General features: G+C 35.5%; 1 protein-coding gene and 1 long non-coding RNA gene across 2 annotated transcripts in view; both read left to right on the top strand.

The window, feature by feature from the left end:
- TRPM3 (transient receptor potential cation channel subfamily M member 3) overlaps positions 1–19,954 on the top strand; it is a 436,512-nt gene that overhangs the window by 33,925 nt on the left and 382,633 nt on the right. The window lies entirely within an intron of this gene.
- The window catches only part of LOC310890230, a 38,733-nt gene continuing 19,020 nt past the window's right edge, over positions 242–19,954 (top strand). The window contains exon 1 of the long non-coding RNA XR_014577119.1: positions 242–19,417. This is a non-coding gene — a long non-coding RNA (uncharacterized lncRNA). The remainder of the gene's footprint in view (positions 19,418–19,954) is intronic.

Below are 19,954 nucleotides of genomic sequence, written 5' to 3'. Positions count from 1 at the left end.
CTGACTTGTAATATGACGATCTTTGTTGCTAATATCCTTTCTACACACAATAGTATATATTTTTTGCCTTCCTTTGGAAGGGTGCCTCGGCCACCCTGTTCTTAATCTGCTTTTAAGCATATATAAAGGGTTGCATAGAGTGGTATAGGTCTAACATCCCAGCCCCCCCACCCCCCTCTCCCCCAACATTGCCAATAAAAGCATAAAAACTCCCTGTAGCACAGCTTAGACTATGCATGACTTGGTGACTCAGCATCTCCTGTAGTGTAGACCACTGAGATACAAATGAAAGTTAAATGAATCTATTATTACTTAATTTAAACAGGGATTTTAATTATTTGTCACATTTTGAAAGGTAATCTTTTATTTCAGATGTCACATTGTTATTCCTGAAATATTATATTATGCTATCACCTAGAAATGACGTAAGGTGTTGTGTAAAAACACTCCCCGTGGAAAAAAGAAATAATTTGACTTACAATTTGAGACATGGAGAAGGAGAAAATAAAATTTAATACTGGTATGTTGATTACGGTGAAGAGAAGTTCAAGTTGTCATCTATGCTATTTGCAGAGAGGTTGTGGAGTCTCCTTCTCTGGAGATATTCAAAACCCGCCTGGCTGCCACCCTGCACAATGTTCTCTAAGTGATCCTGCTTGACAGCAGGGTTGGACTAGGTGATCTTCAGAGGTCCCTTCCAACCTTGGCCATTCTGTGATTCTGTGTTCTGCTATGGTTTAGCAAAATTAAAAATAAAAATAAAAATTCCTCAACCAACCCTCAGCTATAGTTTAATATTCTCAGGAGAAAACCAGGATAGTTGAGGTCACTTTTAAAATACAAATTTTTTCACTTTGCAGAAGAAACACATCATTAGTGCAGAAAAATGACCCAGTCTTATAAACTGCTGAGTGCATCCTGATGTTTGCTTAATGTTGACTTCACTAAGACATGAGAGTGTCTATATATGTATGTATGTGTGTGTATACGCATATTGCAGCATGAAGCCCTTATGGAAAACCGTTTATAAGTGACACAAAGCACATACAGGCTCAGGAATATGAATGGATGATACCCTCCTTGGAAGTGCTGAATGTGTTCAACCTCCACTGGGTACACTGAGATGGTTGAATACAGTATATCCTTTTTGAAATTTGAACAGGAGATGAAAAGTCTTTTTTTCCTACGTTTTTTTGAGGGAGGGATGGGACACTAAAGTACCCACTGAGTGTAACGTTGACTTGTGTTGAGATAGTAATGACTGTGTAATCAATTTGTGTCAGATTATAGCAATACCGGAGTATAATCCTACATGATGACATGAGTATAGCATAACTGAAAACTACTGAAAGCTCAATAGTGTATGAAGAAAATAAGAAAAAATTACTTAGTGGTTGCTTTGCCAACTTCTACTAATGCTTTGTATGCAAGGTATTTTCATGTCATATGACAAAACAGGTTGTTTAATTATCTGTTGATAAACATATATACAGGGAAGAGTGACTTTGTGCAGCCATACCAGGTAATTGTTCCTATTGTTCTCTGACGTTTTTCCTTTAAAAGAAGTCAGTAATTTTATAGTCAGACTATACTGATGCATTTTTATGCTCGATAGTGCTTATGTTGTACAGTAATAGAGTGAGATCATATAAAAATATAGATACATATAAATCAATTTATTAAAAGCATTTGCTTTCCCGCGTGTTTAAATTGATTAAGCATTTTTTGTTCTTTTGTTATTAGCTTCTTCAGAGAAGAACATCACATTCTCCTGAAAATATATGTTCTGTTTAATTGTAAATGTAGTAATTTCAGCTCTCATCCCTCAGCAGTATTTGGGTTGCTATTTTAGAATACTTGTAACCGGGAAATTGTTCATAATGTTTATCAGTCAAAACTGTTCCTTCTATTTATATGCCCTAATGCAGTCTGCCTAGATTAAAGTTATGGGTTAATTCTTTATTGTGGCAATCTGTCTGGGGAGGCTTCATGATGTCATCAGTTTGTTTCTCAGGTCTGTAACATGAGAAATTTATCACATACACAGATCCTGCTCTTTTCATCAGAAATATTGCCACTTTTTGGCCTATTTGCTGCTTTCAGCAGTTCATTTTCTGTCTTTCATTATCTTCACACCTTCTGCCTCTTTCTGCATATTATTCCCGTTTTTCTGTTCAAATGTAGTACAACTCATTAGTATAACTCCAGATAGTTTGATCTGACAGTATTTATCACCTCTCCTTTTTAATCTAATGAAACAGTTTTAACATCCTGCATGAATACTATCTCACCTACTTACTTTTTATCAACCTTGTGCAGGCCTTCTCGCATCATTCATGAGGATTTGACAAGCTGCTCTTGTTTTTAGCACAAATGTTTCTCTGCCTCTGTCAAAGACCACACTATGTTAAATCTTCTTCCCAAGTTAGTTTAGAAGGATAGTATTCAAGCTTTCAGACACAACTATAGTCTTTTCTCCATCTGGATCTTTATAAATACATAGACAGATCAATTCCTATTTTTATATATTTACTTAATGTGTGTCTTTTATTTTACCATTTCTCAGATTTTCTCTGACCATATGTTCTGTGGGGAAGGACAAACTAGCCCTCTAGTATTTGTACAATATTTGGTGTTCTGGGGTTTTAAAAATAAATACGTGCTTGGCAGTGCCCGCACGTAAGAGAGAAATCTGGCACCAAGCACCTACAGTTTAATTAAATCCATTTTATAGTTTGTAATGAATTATGCAGGGACATGAGGCACTGAAAAATGGAAGTGCTACAGTGACAATCTCTAAGTTAGCAAGGCTGCTATCAAGCACGTATTACAATTTAGGATTAGTGCATTTAAAATCACAGAATCACAGAATGGGTGAGGTTGGAAGGGACCTCTGAAGATTGTCTAGTCTAACCCCTCTGTCAAGCAAGACCACCTAAAGCACATTGCGCAGGATGGTATTCATGAGGGTTTTGAATATCTCCAGAGAAAGAGATTCGGCAACCTCTCTTGACAACCTGTGCCAGTGCTCTGTCACCCTCACAGTAAAGAAGTGCCCCCTCATATACAGCTGGAACTTCCTGTGCTTCAGTTTGTGCCCACTGCCTCTCATCCTGTCACTGGGCCCAACTGAAAAGAGTCTGGCTCTATCCTCTCGACACCCTCCCCTCAGGTATTTATACAGAATGATGAGGTCTCCCCTCAGTCTTCTCTTTTCCAGGCTAAACAGGCCCAGCTCTCTCAGCCTGTCCTCGTACCCCAGTTGTGCTCCAGTCCCCTGATCATCTTTGCAGCCTCCTCTGGACTCGCTCGAGTAGCTCCATGTCCCTCTTGTGCTGGGGAGACCAGACCTGGACACAATACTTCAGGTGTGGCCTCATCAGGGATGAGTAGTGGGGGGAGGTTCACCTCCCTTGACCTGCTGGCAACACTTTTCTGCATCATGCTTTTATAGGCCAAAACACTTTCTTATTATAACATCCTGGTTATAAATACTTGAGCTTGTATTTTAAAATCAAATGATTAATCCATCCACTGGAGCTATTATAACTGTCCAGCAGTGATACTGTCCCTCTGAATCAGAAAATTCAAAATGAATTAATTTTGTTTCCAGTTTTCCTGATTTCACTTTCAAATTTTTGCATTTTGGAGCATGTAGGAGTAGAGGTTTTAATATGAATACTGTATTTAGAAATTCTTAGATTAGATTCCCCAGCTATAGGGAAGATATTTAGGCCTGACAAAAACAGACAATACTGAGGATGGGGCTTTTAAATTGATTTCCTGCATCTTTGGAAAATTAAATGAAGTTAAGAACTGTCTCACAGGAAGTGAAATACCTGCTCTGACTGAGGCTGGAGCTCAGATTCTTGCATCAAAGCATCATTTTGGATATGATTGATAGGATTCAAGACCAAGAGACAATCTAGATGCTGTTTTGGGTTGGCTTAGGTCCATAAAGTACCTTAACAACTCCTGCAGATGGTGGACCATACTCAGAAAAGTTAAGATCAAGTGGGATTTATGTAAAAAGAAGGAAATTTAAATTTAATATTTCAAAGATGACATATGGGAGTTATTTACTTCTCACGGATTACACAATATCATTTCAAATTACAAATTAATTTTTTAATGCCATTCTTTACCTTCAGTGTATTTCAATTCTATGATCAATCTTAACTATTGCCGGAGATATCATTTCAGTTGAAAGTACTGATACAACAAATATTTCCAACTTGAAACAAGTGGGAGGAAAATATCTTTTTAATAACTTGAAAAATTTCAGTAGTTTTTATTCCTGTTTCACACAAGTTGCCATGTCTCAATGAAAGTAACGTAAACAAGACTTTCTATTGATTAGCTTTTAGTCATTTGCTCTTCAATAGTCCCCAATATGCAAAATAACAATAAAAGAAAAAAAGACTCAGGGCAATTGTGGGTGTATAGGAAGGAAACATGACTTTTTTTTTTTTTTTTTGAGATCTAAATGCACAGAAAGGAAAACACCTATTTTCAGCAATGTTGTAGCAAAGATACAGCACAGCTGAGAATGGGCCATCTACTTACTAGAAAGGGGGACTAAGTGCAATTCAAATTTTCAGTTAGAAAAAAGTAATTTCTTCCAGTAGATGAAAAAGGCACTTCAGGGTTTTATATTTTATCCCTAAAATAGAAGCAAATAAATTGCAATCAAGATATTTATTTATTTATTTAGTTATTTGTTTGTTTATGCTGCTTATCAATGCCTTTGATGAAATCAGTGCTAACCTAAAATTTAATAAACACATTCCGGTGATGTGCTTATTCTTAGTTTAATAATATGTCCATTAACTTATGAGCTTTTTGAAAGCAAAATGTGAGATGTGGATCAGAGCAAATGATCATTTCTTTGAACTTTTTTTGTCATCTCTAGCATAGGATATATGTTAGGAAGTATTTTCTTATGCATAGATGCATTTAACCTACTGTTTAAATGTCATTCCTTGGCTGATGTTCTTGTTACTTCCCCTCCTTAAAAGCAGGAGCAGTGTCTATTCTTAGCTCTTTAGGAGCAATAATTAACATTAATTGGTGAGTCATATAATATTCTACTGCAAAAAATAAAAGAGAGACTTAACTCTTCTGCCACTTGAATTGTTCACACTCTAAATACTACCAATGTTAAAGTAATCTTTCTAATATATCAGTGCAAACATCCGTCTCCAATTAATGCAAACTGTCTGAATTTTGAGAGTGCCAAAGAGGCCTCTGTTACTGTGAAGGAGCACCTTTCCCATTCTCACCCACGTAGCATACCAGCATACCTCAGAGCGGAGGGGGCCCTTCACTGAACAACCCAACCACTTGTGCAGGAGGTTGGTGGAGATGATTGTGAGTACAGTCTGGTCTAGCAATGTATGACTATCATCCCAAAGTTATAAGAAAGTTTACACTTTCATGTATGTTTAAGAAATTTTTGTCCTTCAGCTGAAGTTTTATGAAGATGTAGTGGATTGCAGTAGCAAATTCAAAGTACTGATTAAGACTATTTAGAAGGCAAGATTGTGAATATTGGCTAAATACATATTATGCAACAATTCTACAGACATTATATTTCTGCATATCCAAATTTTTAATCAGTTTATATGTAATATCTCAATTCTGTTACTTGTTTATCTGTCAGATGATGTCTTTAATTTTACTGCAATTACAAGCATCCAGTAAGAATCCACTGATTCTATTTCATAAAAATTACTCATGTTGCTGCCATCACTTTGATATGTTTCTGAAATGTATAGTCTGTCTTAGTTGCATAAAAAAGTTGTATAACATTTAAAAACTGAAAGATAATTATCCTTTTGGTAGTTATTACTTCTGAAATAAACTGCTTTTGATGAACCTGTACTTTTGATTTAGTACATTCTTAAAACAGCCCTGCATCACAGAAGGAAAGGAACTAAAACCAGAAATTTGGATAAGCATAACATATGCCAGACATACATTTCAAACCCCTGAGAAGGGTATTTAGTATTCCTAAGTATTCTGGATAACTTCTGGAAATTACAGCTATGAATGCATAGGAAACCAAGATGTGTTTGCATCCATTTGCAATTAATGAGAGAAATATTCTAGGTTTTTATTATTATTATTATTTATTATTATTTTTTATTATAACATTTGAAACATTTTAGGGAATGCATGCTGAATGAACTGATGAACTACTCTGTAACATAAATATGCAGTGATCCTGCAGAATCTGTAGTGATCTAAGGACCTATTCAGTGTTTACTGGAAGAAGAGTTTATATCATAGGCACATGAATATGTAAAGGACATGTGGAAGTAGCATCGGTTCCTGGCATAATTGCCCATTTTCAAGTTTGAAATTGAAGTTGCTAAATAATAAATAGTAATTAGTAGCTAAGAATAATTGAAGTAGCTAAATAATAATAATAACAATAAAACTAATGACTTGTTGTAGACTATAGGAGTGATTGTGCTAATAACTTAGAAATTTTGAAAAAAAATCAAAAAACTTATAATTTTTGGGAGGCTGGGAAGGCAAAAAATATTATCAAGAGAAAAGCTGATAAAGCCTGTTATCCCTGTGAGACAGGTATCAAGGCATTTGACCTAAATAGCATTGAGCCAACAATAAGAAAAATATAGCTTTGTATGAAAGTAGTATAACTACTACTACTACTGCGATGCTCAGTATTGAGTGCAATTGTCTTAGTTCAGCTCTTCCCAACAGAATTTTGGTTTACAGGTGCATTTTCTGAAGGTAGTTTGTAGGACTGAGAGATCATAGGTGGAATAAGTTGTCTGTGTATAAGTTGTCCAACAGAATTGGGGGTTCTCATCCTCTTATTGATACCTAATTTCGTTCTGAATGTCAAGTAAAAGCAGTTTGGCTTCCTTCACTTGGATTCATAATTTGGATATTATTACATGTATTCAAAAATGTATTCTGAGAATCATATGAAACATATCCAAGTAAATTTATTTGGGGAATTGTACATGCCAGCTGTTTGACTTGGAAGGAAAGATTGAGAGAGCTGGGAATGTTCGGCTTATAGAAATCAGATCTTGTGATAGGTGGGTGGACCTCACCAATGTCTATAAATACCTGAAGAGACAGTGCAAAGAGAATGCAACCAGGCTCTATTTAAGTGGTGCCCAGTGATAGGACAGGAGGAACTGGGCACAAACCAAAACACTGGAGGTTCTGTCTGAACATCAGGATGCACTTCTTTAGTGTGAGGAGCACTGCCAGAGGTGCCAGAGAGGTTCTTCAGTCTGGACATAGTCCTGGGCTTTAGGAGAACCTGCATGACAAATTGGAGATTGGACCAACTGGAGGTTGTAAAGATCTCTTCCAACCTCAGCCATCCTGTGATTCTGTGAGGCCACATTACCAGAGCATTTTTGTGGTGTTATGGGTTTCGCTGGTGAGCTTTGTGATGACCAGTCAATAATATAGTGTAAAGGAGAGCTTTTTTTTTCCCATTGAAACAGGTTTTGTAGGTGATATCCTTGTGGTAAGAAACAGAAGCTGTTTCATTAGCAGGCATAGTAACTTAGCGAAGATAAGTTACTATGTGTTTGAGGGTGTGTCTTTACTTTGAGAGGGAAAATGTTTATATTTCTTGTCTGAAAGGTTGTCTTTCCTTCCAACTTCATAAAAACTCTTCAAATACATAGTTTGTCTCCCTGTAAACCTTCTCTTGCTACCAAGATTCCAAGGGTAGAATAGACTATCTCATTACATTTCCATTTCCATTTAAATCTTGCTTTAACTTAAAAAATAAAGTCTCGATGATTTCTTGCAATCTAGTCACAGCCATGAATTTTCTATTAACGTATCAAAAGTTTCCTGTTTACAGATTGTTATGTTAGCTGTTTACTAGTAGAAAGGAAAAATTAGACAAGAAAACAAAACCCAGTACATTGTTTGTTTGTTTCCTATTTCTTTTTCTATAGCTGAAAACTTAAACATCATTTGCTCTGTGATAAAGGTTTTGGTTGTGAGTCTTAGGTGGCAAAATGGAGGAGTGTATGATCTTGACATCTCTTCCATGCGAAAGCCATGTTGTTGACAGCCAATTTTAGATAGTTTTATGTCGAATAACTATATAATTTCTTATGTGTAAAAACCCAAGAAATTCATATTCTGTTTAAAGACTATTGACCAGACACTATCTGATTAATTGCTAAAGGATATACAAGGGTGTCACGTGGTACATGGGTTAAGATACCCTAAGTAAATGGGAATCATTAGAATTAGGAAGATTTTCCTTGAAGGAACTTGTTAATGAAATTTGAAGTTACTGAAATGAAAGTAAGCATTGTAATTTTGTATGGAGTAAAACAACATATTTTGTATGAAAATATAAGATGGGATGAGGGAACGGCAATCACATAAAATCCTGTAAATTATAGTGATCTGAAACTCAGTAACAACTGACTTGTGGTTCTAAAGGCCAATGCTGGCAGCAGCATACTGAGCTAGATGGATAATTGTGGATGGAAAAGTATGGATACTTTTTCAGAGGCTTTCGGTCAGAGATAGGGTGTTTGCGACCCCTTCCAGTGACAGAATGACACTCTTTCCACAGATTAATCAGGTGTCTGAATTTCAGTATAGATGACAAAAATGTGCGTCATGAAAACTGAGTCAGTTGACATGATCTCTAGCTTCCTTTAACACCTGTGCCATTCCTTTGCAAAGAAAAGTGCTTTTTTTATCCAATGGAATGAGTTTACATTGACTGTAGTGCCCTCCTGATGGATATATGTAAACAAAGGATACATCTAATCTGCAGATTAGGCAGACTAGACTCTTAATGATCTCATTCTAAAAAATGTTGTGAAGGCCTTCTGAAGTAGTTGATCTGTTTTTTCCTTCTGCTATATAACATGTGTTTGCCAGGACAGTCAGAATTTGTGGAGACAGTGCTGTTCTCAGAAGGGACTTTGCAGCATCCCAAACTTGATGGACATTTCCTGTCTTCATATACATAGAGTAAGGCTGGGGTATATCAGACCTTGCTTAATCAACTGGATAGCTCTAGTGCATCCTGACTGTCTCAGACTTCAGGGTGCTTCCTCCTGCAACCTGTCATTGTCCTTCAACTCCACTTGGCAGTGGTAAACAGCTGATATTTCTCTCTTTTTATGTGAAACCTGTCAAAACTAAGTAATGCTACCCCCCAAAAAAAAAAAGAAAAGAAAAACAAGTGCTGAAATTATACGTTTTGATGGATGAGATTTTACATGCTTAATTAAACTTTGTAGATGAAAGAATCATAATTTAATTTAACAATTTGTTATTAATTTAATAATTTGTTATTGCCGGAAGAAAAAAAAAAAAAGCTCGTTAAACTGTTCACCTGTTCAAGGTGAAAAGGGGAAAGGGAGCTGTACCAATGAAGCTGTATTTCAAAGTCATGGGAATTTAATTCCCTTTTCCATTTCTTCTCATAATTTCTTCAGGAAATGAAACTATTTCAATAAGAACAGTCTTGGGTAGAAACAGAATCTAAACACTGAGGACTAATATGTGTATTTTATCCCCTTATCATATAATGGGTTTTTATGTAACAAAAGATAGGTAAAATGGGCTATAATTGGCCACTTGGGAAGATCCTTGGCTTTCTTTGTTTTCTATACTCAGTTATTGATTAGTTATTCCTGATAGATAGCTGAACATAAGCTTCCCCCCAGCCGTTTTTAGTAGATGCTTTTCTTATTTGGGTATCTCAATTTTATTTGTTTTTATGAGAGCATACAAATGCACACTTTCACACACTCACAACTAGAATACACGTAGGAAAAATGAAATCTTGTACTCATTTGTTTTTTTTTTTGTGAGTTTTTACCTTTGCTGAAAATCTGAGTGACTGATACCTTGACTGATCAGTTGTGCACCTGCCTCAGTCCCTGCCAGTGGCAGCAGGCAATGCTGTTGAGAGACAACACACAAGCACAGCCATACACACTGGTGTCAACAAATGGATCATTTGCATCCACAGCTATCAGGATTTTGTAATCCTCAATCCGTGCTCTCCTCAGCTTTCTCTTTTCTAAAAGAATAGTATTTTCCTGTTTAATGTATCCTACTAGGGCAGCAGTTCTGTCCCCTTTGTCTTTTTGTCTCTCTTACCATTTTCTGGACATCTTTTGACTCTAGTATTATTTTTGCTGAGTTTCAAAGAACGCAATACTCAAGAAGTGGGCAAACTAAGGTTTTATATAGTGAAAAAGTAGTGTTTAATGTTTTCTTCTGGTCATCTGTTTTAACCAGATGAAGGTCACATTTTTGTGTCTACTCTGAAAGTCATTGACAAAATTTTTACCAAGAAACACAGCCAAAGGTTTGTTCTACCTCCACCTGGCACTGGGAGATAAACATTCCTTCTTTATGTTAGACATATACTTTTATATTTAAAAAAAAAAAAAAAAGCTTCTGAAAGAAGAATAAAATAATTAGCTCAATGAGGGAGGTAGATCTCCTTAAAAAAAAAAAAAAAGGCAATTTTATTTCATCAGAACCCATATTGCCCAGAAGAAATCTGGGGAAAAAAAAAAAAAAAACACCAAATGAAATCTATAATATGCCCTGCTATTTCAGCTGTCTCAGAAACAGCATAGTTCAGCCAGCAGAGCAATTCATGTGTTTGCTCAGGAGAGTGAGAACAATTTCTAACTTTACTGAACCTTGTCATTCAGTGCCTGTAACATCTATACCTTAAAACCTGTGTTTTCCAAAGGAAAAAAAAAAAAAAGGCAAATAAATGCTTTTTGCAGCTTAGTCTCTGCATTTCTTCATTTCTTTATCACCACGACAGAGCTCCAGAAGGTGAGAACTGAGCCTGTAATAATATACAATTGTATTCTAAAAACTACTGTTTGCAACATACTAAAATGTGATTAAAAATGGCTTAGAACTGTTTTTTGATTTTTCCACCTTGCAACTAGAGTTGATAGAATTACTTTTTTAGTGAAGAAAGATATGAACTTGCATTTCTGTAGTACAATTTCTGAAAATATTTTCATAAATAATATATGTTATTAAGGAATTATATTAAGTTTATGTGAACTAGAGCTTGTATTTCAGTAAAATTTAAACTTCAAAATCAAAGTTCTTTTCCAGAGTTTAATAATGTCCTACACTACCTTTTAAATATATAATATTTAAAATATAAAGGTATAAAGGTATAATATTTATTTATTTATTTATTTATTTATTCATTTTCCCTGAAAGATTTCTCAAATGAAATGTGACACCACTGGCTATTTCTGTAACTTCTCTGTGAGTCAAGCATGAGGCATTTTTAAAACATAAATACTGTTTTTAAATTCTAAGCTTAAAATGATTCAGACCTGTAAAATGGTTTTAATTGAATAGTCCACTGGTGTTTTATACAATACAGAAAATGTTGGGTACTTGTTGCAGTAATAACAGATAGATTATTTAATTTAAAAGCAAAAAGCATATTAAAAATGAAAATGAGCAAAAATAACCAATTTAATGTACAAATTAAGACAGCAAAACTATTTGTGTTGAACTGTGATGAAATAGTAGCAGTAGTTGCTGACAACGTGCATCCTGAATATACTGTTGTAGTATACATTTATTTTCTGCTTAGGAATTGCAAGGAACACAAGAGCTAAGAAGGAATTTTGGTAATGTTTTAGTCACCGTATTATTTTTCTTGTCAGAGATTAAAACATAACCAATAACAAACAAAAAAAGCTCAAAGCTTAGATTTCTTCTGGGTGATGTCTTATGGTAAAAACATATAGAATCAGAAACTTATATTGCACCATTTGCTCATTCTTCTTATAACAGGGAGTTGAGTTTTAATCTCAAGCATACAGTTGTCTTGCAAGAACAGTTTATAACCTGTAAGCACATATAAATGTAGCTGAGACTGATGGTCCTGTGAGGTGGTATGTGCTTAGTGATGCTAAAAGCATGTTTCCATAATGAAGTAGTCAATAGTTTAAGACTTTTAGTGACTGAGTATCTTGAAGTGCTTGTCAGTTTTCTGAATGCTGCTGATACAGTGGGAATGGTGATGCAGGATGTAGTGCATGGGGACTTTATGTCTCTTGGCGTGTGTCATAATGAATCAGTATGAACAGGAAATGATTGTGGCAAGTCAGGGGAATTAAAGGCCTCTGCAGGAAAAGGAGGAAGTGTGGCTTCACAAAGAAAACACAAAACTGCAGAAAACAAGCATGAGAGTGATGGTCATAGTTACTGCAGTAGTGTCTTCAGTGATCTCATACATTTCTTCTGGAAGGTGTTCTGATTTGGCACGTGTCACTGAGAACACTGTTGGGTCAGAAGCACCTCTGCCTCTCCTTTCCCAGACAGCTGTATTTCTCCTAGAAATGCTGCTTAGGGTTTTAAACAAGTATTGGCTGTTTCACTGTGTCTCTTTGCCTTTCCTAACTTTTGTAGTGGGGAGAAAGTAAAGGAAGTAAACATGGCTTCCTCAGTAATTCACTGGCTTTCTAGGAAGAAATAGTGACTTGACTGTGCAAGTACCAGAGTAACCTAGCCTTAAAGTTGGCCTGGCTCTGAACACAAATTTGGATAAGGTGGCCAATGTCTTCAAACCTCTGTGACTTCATGAGCTGTTTACTAAATAATTTGAAGAAGCTCAGGCTGCCTAAAATTGTGTCTTGTGTACAGGCTCACTTGAGCAGCTCCTGCTTGTTAAGAGAAAAAACAACAGCCTGAATCTTAACAGCATTTTAGAATATGTGTCTGAATTCACCAAAAAAAGAAAGTGAAATCAAATCATTTGATATAAGGATGGACAGGATTGTTTTTAAAATACAAGCAACCCTGTTTAAAAACAGCTTGGAGAAGCTGTCATGCAAAAAAAGTTGACAAGGTACAAACGTTTTTGTGTGTGTATGTATGTGTGCATGTATTCAATTTCTAGTTGAAAAGATACCTTCTTTTCAGAAAAGATACCGCTTTTGTATTGTATATACATAAGAAAAGGGTTAATGTCTGATTTTGTGTCATGCTAGTTTTGCTTACGCCATCTTTTGGCTTGCCTAGAAAGATGAAATTCTTTTGGCTAATATTTGCCTGTGTTACAGTGACTCGAAGTAGTCATTATTTATATAAGTGTGCATTAACTTTGATAGCTCTAACAGAGTTTTGCTTATAAGATTATTTATTTATTTATTTATTACATGAACACATGTTAAATTTTAACAGATGTTTTTTGTCAAATATTCTGTTAAAGATTCCTGCTCTGGTCTATTCATCTGAATACACAATGTCCTAACTAGAGACTAACTAGAGACTAACTGTTCTGGGAGTTCGTCTAGTCAAGGCACAATGTAATGTAATCTGAACGATATAATTTGGATGGTTTTGGACTCACACTTCACTTGTCATCAATGCATTTTAATGAAGTTAAATTTTCATATCATCTTTCTGGGATAAATAGGAGTTTTTCCTTCTGGGTACAGTTTATTTGTTCATAATAATTCTTAGTATTTTGGATACTTCAGATAGCCAGGTAGTAACTGTTTCTACCAGTGCTACCTCTAGATTTAGTTATTTATTTATTAATAGTGGAAATCTGGCTTGGGTAGATTTGTCTACAATTTTAGGTGGAGGAGGGAAGAGAGTGGCTGAAGCTCAGGGAATATATCTACAAGAAAATAGATGTCTGAGAGCCTGTCTATGCTGCAGGCTTCTCTCCAGTAATAAGCCAATGTACCTCCTTGACTTCACCACCACCTCTTGTTCCAGCTCAGAAATCCTGAACTACCATGCTGGCACCACACTAGCATGTTGTTACCTCTAGAGTATTGCAACTATAACTTGTCCCTTCTAACAATTTATGCGCTTTCCTTGAATTGTTCTGTAGCATGGTCGCAGCTGTTGAGCCCAACAGCAAGTGCAATTGAGATGTATGAAATTCCAACAGGAGGTCCCATGTACAGTACCTGCGGCATGGGAACTATAGGTCCTATAGGGTAGGAACTGGTCTTAACCAGCCAACGAGTCAGCTTGACCAACCAAGTGTCACTTAGGTCCCAGCACCTGCTGAAGCTTGTGTTTTACAGAGAAATGCTGATATATACACTTATTTTGAGGTTCAAGCTAAACTGAACTTTTTGCCTGATGTGACATGAAAAATGAGGCTGTAAAAGGATGATTTTTTTTTTTTTTTTTTAAAGCAGCTAATTTTCAGGTAGATATGTACTGTGTGTATCTGTGTGTCTGTCTGTACCTACACACAATATATAAACTTCTGTTGTGGGTGGTAAAATTATCGCATAAAATACAGGGAAAGGTTAACATAGACTAATTCAGATCTGCACCAGAAGATGAAGTTTGGTTGCTTTCAATGGTACAAATCATTGAATGAAAAACATGTCTCTGAAACCTTTATAAATAGAGATTGACAGACTCCACAGCATCAAACTGTGCAATTCTCTGGATAGCAGCTCTCCCAGGTCCCCTCTTGGGCATGGTACTGGAATAGAGTATTTATGGGAAAGAGCTGAATTAATATGGAAATTCCCAAACAGTGGTACTTGATGTATATATTTTATTTTTATTTAATATCAGAAAAAGTATTTGTATCTTTCTAAGATGTTAACACAACCCATTTATTTATACCTTCTTTCAATATGCTTTGTGCTCTGCAGTGGATGGAGGGCTGGAAAAAAGGATAAAGGGAACCTCTAGGAACATTTGAAGTATCCATATTCTCACATCATAGGGAACACATTCTCACATCACACAGAACACAAAGGGATATGGGTTGAATCTCAAATTCTAACAAATGATTTTATATTTGAATGGCTTTGCTTATAGGATTTAGAGTAATTTACCTTCTGCTCTTTATCAAATAGCACCTTGTCCTTCTCAACTCTCATTTTTATTTTGTTGCCTTTTTCTTTATATTCCATTTTGTACATACTTCTGACTCCCTTCACAGCTACTCCAATGCATACCTAACTGTTCTTGGAGTAAGGAGCTTGCAGAGTGATCAACATTTAAAGCACTGCTGCTTACTACTACCTACTCCCCTTGTCCAGCTTTATGGTGCCTCCATCCTGACCACTCTGCCAGTCTTTCAGGCTTGTCAGCTGCTGGGTAGGCGTATAAGAAGTGCACCAGCTGTATGTGCTTGTGGCTCACCCACAGGTCTGTTATCCTATCCAGAGTTAATAAGCATGATTAAATATCCACCTTTTGTTTCTCTGCCTCCTCCTGCTGAGTCAAAGTCTCCTAATACCCTCGTTCTCTCTTGTTTATGCTGTTTTATACCTGATACTGAGCCTTTGATTGACATTTGTACCCACCCACTTCCCTACTGTTGTCTGAGAAGCAACCTCCACAAGTCTGTAAGTGCAAACATTTAGCCATCTTGCTTTTTCTTCCTTTTTGTTATTTTTTCCTCCTTTTCCCTTACTCTCTCACAGACCATCTCAACATGTATCAGATAAACTTAACATTGAATATCTGTGTCTATTTTTCTGTTTAGATATATCTAAACAGCATAATAAAAAGAATAGTTCCACAGTCATAGAACCATAGAATCATTAGGGTTGGAAAAAGACCTCCAAGATCATCTGGTCCAACCATCATCCTACTACCAATGTCACCCACTAAACCATGTTCCTAAGCACCATGTCCAGCCTTTCCTTAAACACCCCCAGGGATGGTGACGCCACCACTTCCCTGGGCAACGTGTTCCAGTGCCCAGCTATGTAGATAAGTTCCCATGATATTTCAGATAAAATCTTTCATAGATGCCTACTGAAGTATCTTGGGAGGTTTGAAATTCTGACTCAGTTGATGCTGTCGTGAAAACAGAAACACTGAAATGCACTTGAAATTTAGAATGTATATGCATGTATATCTCTCTCCAGTACTTGAATATATTGTCCCTCTGTCTTCTTTTTCTATGCTGAATTAGAAAAGATGTATTTTGAGAATATTTTTACAAAATCTGTTAGAATCTCAATGCAAAATGCTAGTGCACCAATTTCATATGAACTGCCTGGAAAAGGAAAGCCTACTCCTGGAAGATTTTTCTTATTCCTACTGGAGTTTCTTAAGAGTCTTGCTGTAACTCAGTGTAGACATTTATGTCTGTGGCAGAAATACAACCCATATTAACATGCTTTTCTGTGGCAGAGGAATTGTTGTCTGCAAAAGAAACAGTGAGATCTCATGAAGAATAAGATCTATCTGTCTATTCCCAATAAAATCGTTTTGTGCTGGCTTATTCTAGTGTAGTGTGGCAGATTCTTCTTTAAAAGAGTAACTTCACTGTCAGATGTTGACTTACTAGATATTTGGGGTCACATGTTGATAACCAGACAAAGTCTCTTTTGTGTAGTGAGATAAATATTAGTCTGTGCTGAAAAGAAAATATGTCGATGGCACTGAATTTATTAGGGTTTTTCTTTTTGGTCTTTTTGGTTGTGTAATGCAGTGATTGCTCTGAAGTCCAAAACCTTTTGATTTCTGAAATGACAGCTGTTTCTCTGCATCTGATCATGATACTGTAAATGTGTTGTGCTAGATTTTCTTTCTGATGTAGATACAGACAGTCGCTTGCATAATCCCACTCAGTTAAATGATACCCAGATAAATGATATCCTCACCATTTATCTATACGAGCCCACCCTGAATTTTTATTTAGGAGAACACCCTATAGATTCCTACAGAAATCCCCTGTAGATTTCAAATGAGGAAGAAGAAAGAGCCACAAGAGTATAAATACTTTCAATTATAGGAAAAACAGAAGACAAAATTCTACTTTCTCAAAGATGCATTTAATTTTTGTTTTGATTTCGTTCAGAATATTATGGAAATGAGAATATGTCCTGAATGGATGAATTTTTAGATGATCTTGTAATTACTGATGTATTTCTATATGCTGCAGCATACAAAACTGTAACATTTGCAGCTGAATTTTTGACATATGATTATGTCAGGCAATCTTTTTTTTTTATTTTTTTATTTTTTTTTCACCCTGCTCCAATAGGCTAAGGAAAAACAAAGTTTCTAGGGAAGCTGATACTTAACAAGCTCAGGTCAAATTAAATATATATTCTTAAATTACAAAATCACTTCATTTTGACAACCTAAACATTTTTGCTGTATTTTTCATATGCCTTTCAAAACCAACTTTAAAAATGTCTTGTAACACCCAAATGAAGGAAAATAATTAATGCTGGGTTGAATAAAGTATTTCTAGTAAATGGAAAACATAATTTTTACTTTGCCACTGAACTCAGGCAATTTAGGTGTCAATGACAGACCTATTAAATTTGTTAGCTTCACAATAGTTTCGTCTGATACTATGTGCTAATCAGTCAGAAGTGTAATCTATTATGTATCCATGTTTACATGACTGCAGTCACGTCCTTTTGAATTCACTTTTTTTTCTTTCACTTTTCAGAAGAAATGATGTGGTCCCATGAGGTGCAACTTAAGTCTGAAGAAAATACAGAATTTGTCTCAGCTTGTAATGGATATCAAAATTAGTATTTTGTGGGAACTCAGTTGAGGAAGAGGTACATGCTCACTTGAGCAGTGTTTTGAATTCTTTCTCTAGAATCTGTGATTTGAGATGCAGGATTAGTTAGAACTGTATAAAAAGCATGTAGTGGAGCATCTTGAGTTAATTAGTACTTCAGTAGTGGGTTATGAAGAAAAAAATGTTAAAAAATGGGTGTTTGTAATGCCTGTGAAGTGCCACAGAGTGCAACATAGTGAAACCCAGTAATTACAAAGTGAACTGAAGAGCCCTGAAAATTAATGTGCCCACATTGTGTATGCCCATAGCACAAAGGTAAGCCTTTAGAATATTTAATGCTGAGATAATAAACATTGTAAAACACACAAAAAGGCAACAATAGTGTTTTGGTTTTTCCAAAAATGCTGAAGACCTAACTGTTTGAGTTAGTACGCTGTGTTCACAGTGAATTCCTGTTGTTCACAGCCCGTGGCTGCTGAAAGGATGACCTCTGGCTAAAAAGATTAAATCAAGGAGCCTGAGAAATATATATATATATATGTACATATATATAAATATATATATATATTTTTTACCTTACTTGGAAGCATTTAATATACAGGTCTGCTGCCTGCTTTTTTTTTTCTTTTTTTTTTTTTTTCTTTCTTGGGTAAGTAGGGCTTTGGATTGCATTTTGCTACTTTAGAGCCACTGAGGTCTCTAAGTTTATTTTAAAAGTCAATTTCTTCTAAAAGTCTCATATAGTTGTGTAATGTTCAACAACTTCCTGAAGGTAATTAATATTGAATTACAGAATGTAAACAATCATGGAGGAACATTAACTCCAGGGTGATCATTTGTTCTAATTTGAGTCTACACTCTTTGTAAATAAGCAGATTGATCTTTCTTAAGAAATCTCATTTCTTTATCATCCATGTAAATTTTATATGCAAATGTCTGCAATCTAAAAGCAGCTGGAAAATTACCTTTTTAATCTCATACATAAATGCTTCATGTTGTACTACAGATGGTGTACTTGTTTCCTGCTAGACAAGTGCCAGTATAATTCGTGTCTTGCAAACTTTAGAAAACTTCTGTTTTGTGGTGAATATGGTGATAATGCTGGTTACGTTCTCTATAGCTGCATTTAAAGTTAGGTCTGGGGCAGATCCCAGTACATTGCTACATTCTGAAGGACTGACAGAGTGAAGGAAATGCCCTATGGTCATGGTCCCATGGCATTCTGCATGTTCTCTTGCAGTTGGAAAGAAGGGGACCCTTACTGCACTTGATGTAAATGCTTAAGTCTGAGAATAGATTAGGGACTGAGAATTTAAATTCTCAAAACCCAGTGTACTGTTGGACTCTGGCTCATTGGCTGGAAAGAGGTCCATTCAAACACTGTTTTAGTCCTGTCTTACTGCAAGTGGTGGATCAATCCCAAAGTAAAGATAGTGTTGGGGTTGGGTTCTGAAGCCTAAAATAAATATTAACAGTTTTCCTGCGTGCATGTACTTCATACTGTTTTAAGTACTACTTTTCTGTCCTACCATGAGTAGTATGCCACGTATTTTCTTTTCCAGATTCTGGTTCTGATTTTTCCTTACATATCAGCAAGGGGGTGATATGATGGTTAGATTGTTCTGAATTATGTTTAAAGTGTATTTTCCACAACTTAGAAAATTTTGGACATTAATATGTTAGAAGTTCATACTGAATGTAATATTTATTCAGTTAACTCTTACTGTATTTTGAGTTGTCTTCATTTTTTATTTTTTTTTCATTAGTGCTTGCTCACATGGTTTTTTGGGAATTCAGTATTTTCAAAGGATGAAGAGATTCATTTTCTCAATACTGTATAATTTCACAATCTCTCTTGACTCTAAAATGCATACTTCATAATATTTGAAAGAAAAGGTAAAAACTTTTTTTTTTTTTTTTAGGATTTCAGTAGTCCTATGAATTAAATTAGAAACATTGTGAAAAGTGCAAATGTGTAATTTGCACTTTTTTCAGATTTAACTTTGGTAAATTACCATAAAGTTTAAATATGGAGAATTTAATTTTCTACTGATATTACTGAGCTGTGCCACAATTAATTAAATTCATTGCTGTTGTTGTGGATTGACATCCTTATAATGTACTGCATAATTAGGCTTTGATTCACTAAATGTTAGTACTTGACAGAGAGTACTTTTATGGTCATTATGCTTTTTATTAGTTTTAGCTGAAGTCTTTTAGCAGTAACTCTTATAATACTTCCCCTGCAAAGCCTCTTTTAAGTAAAAATTTACCCTATTTTTAATCATTCTGGTAATGTATTCCTTAGTTAATCTCTTGTAGAATGCTTTCACAATACACAATTCCATGGTTATCTGTCTGTAGGGACATAGATTCTTATAGTCCAAAATTACATGACACAGATATGGGTGAAAAAAAATGAATCAAATCCCC

Source organism: Anser anser (genome assembly GCF_964211835.1).
Source record: "Anser anser genome assembly, chromosome: Z".
Lineage (NCBI taxonomy): Eukaryota > Metazoa > Chordata > Aves > Anseriformes > Anatidae > Anser > Anser anser.
Note: the sequence above shows the minus strand (reverse complement) of the source record. Positions and strands in the feature narration are given on the sequence as shown.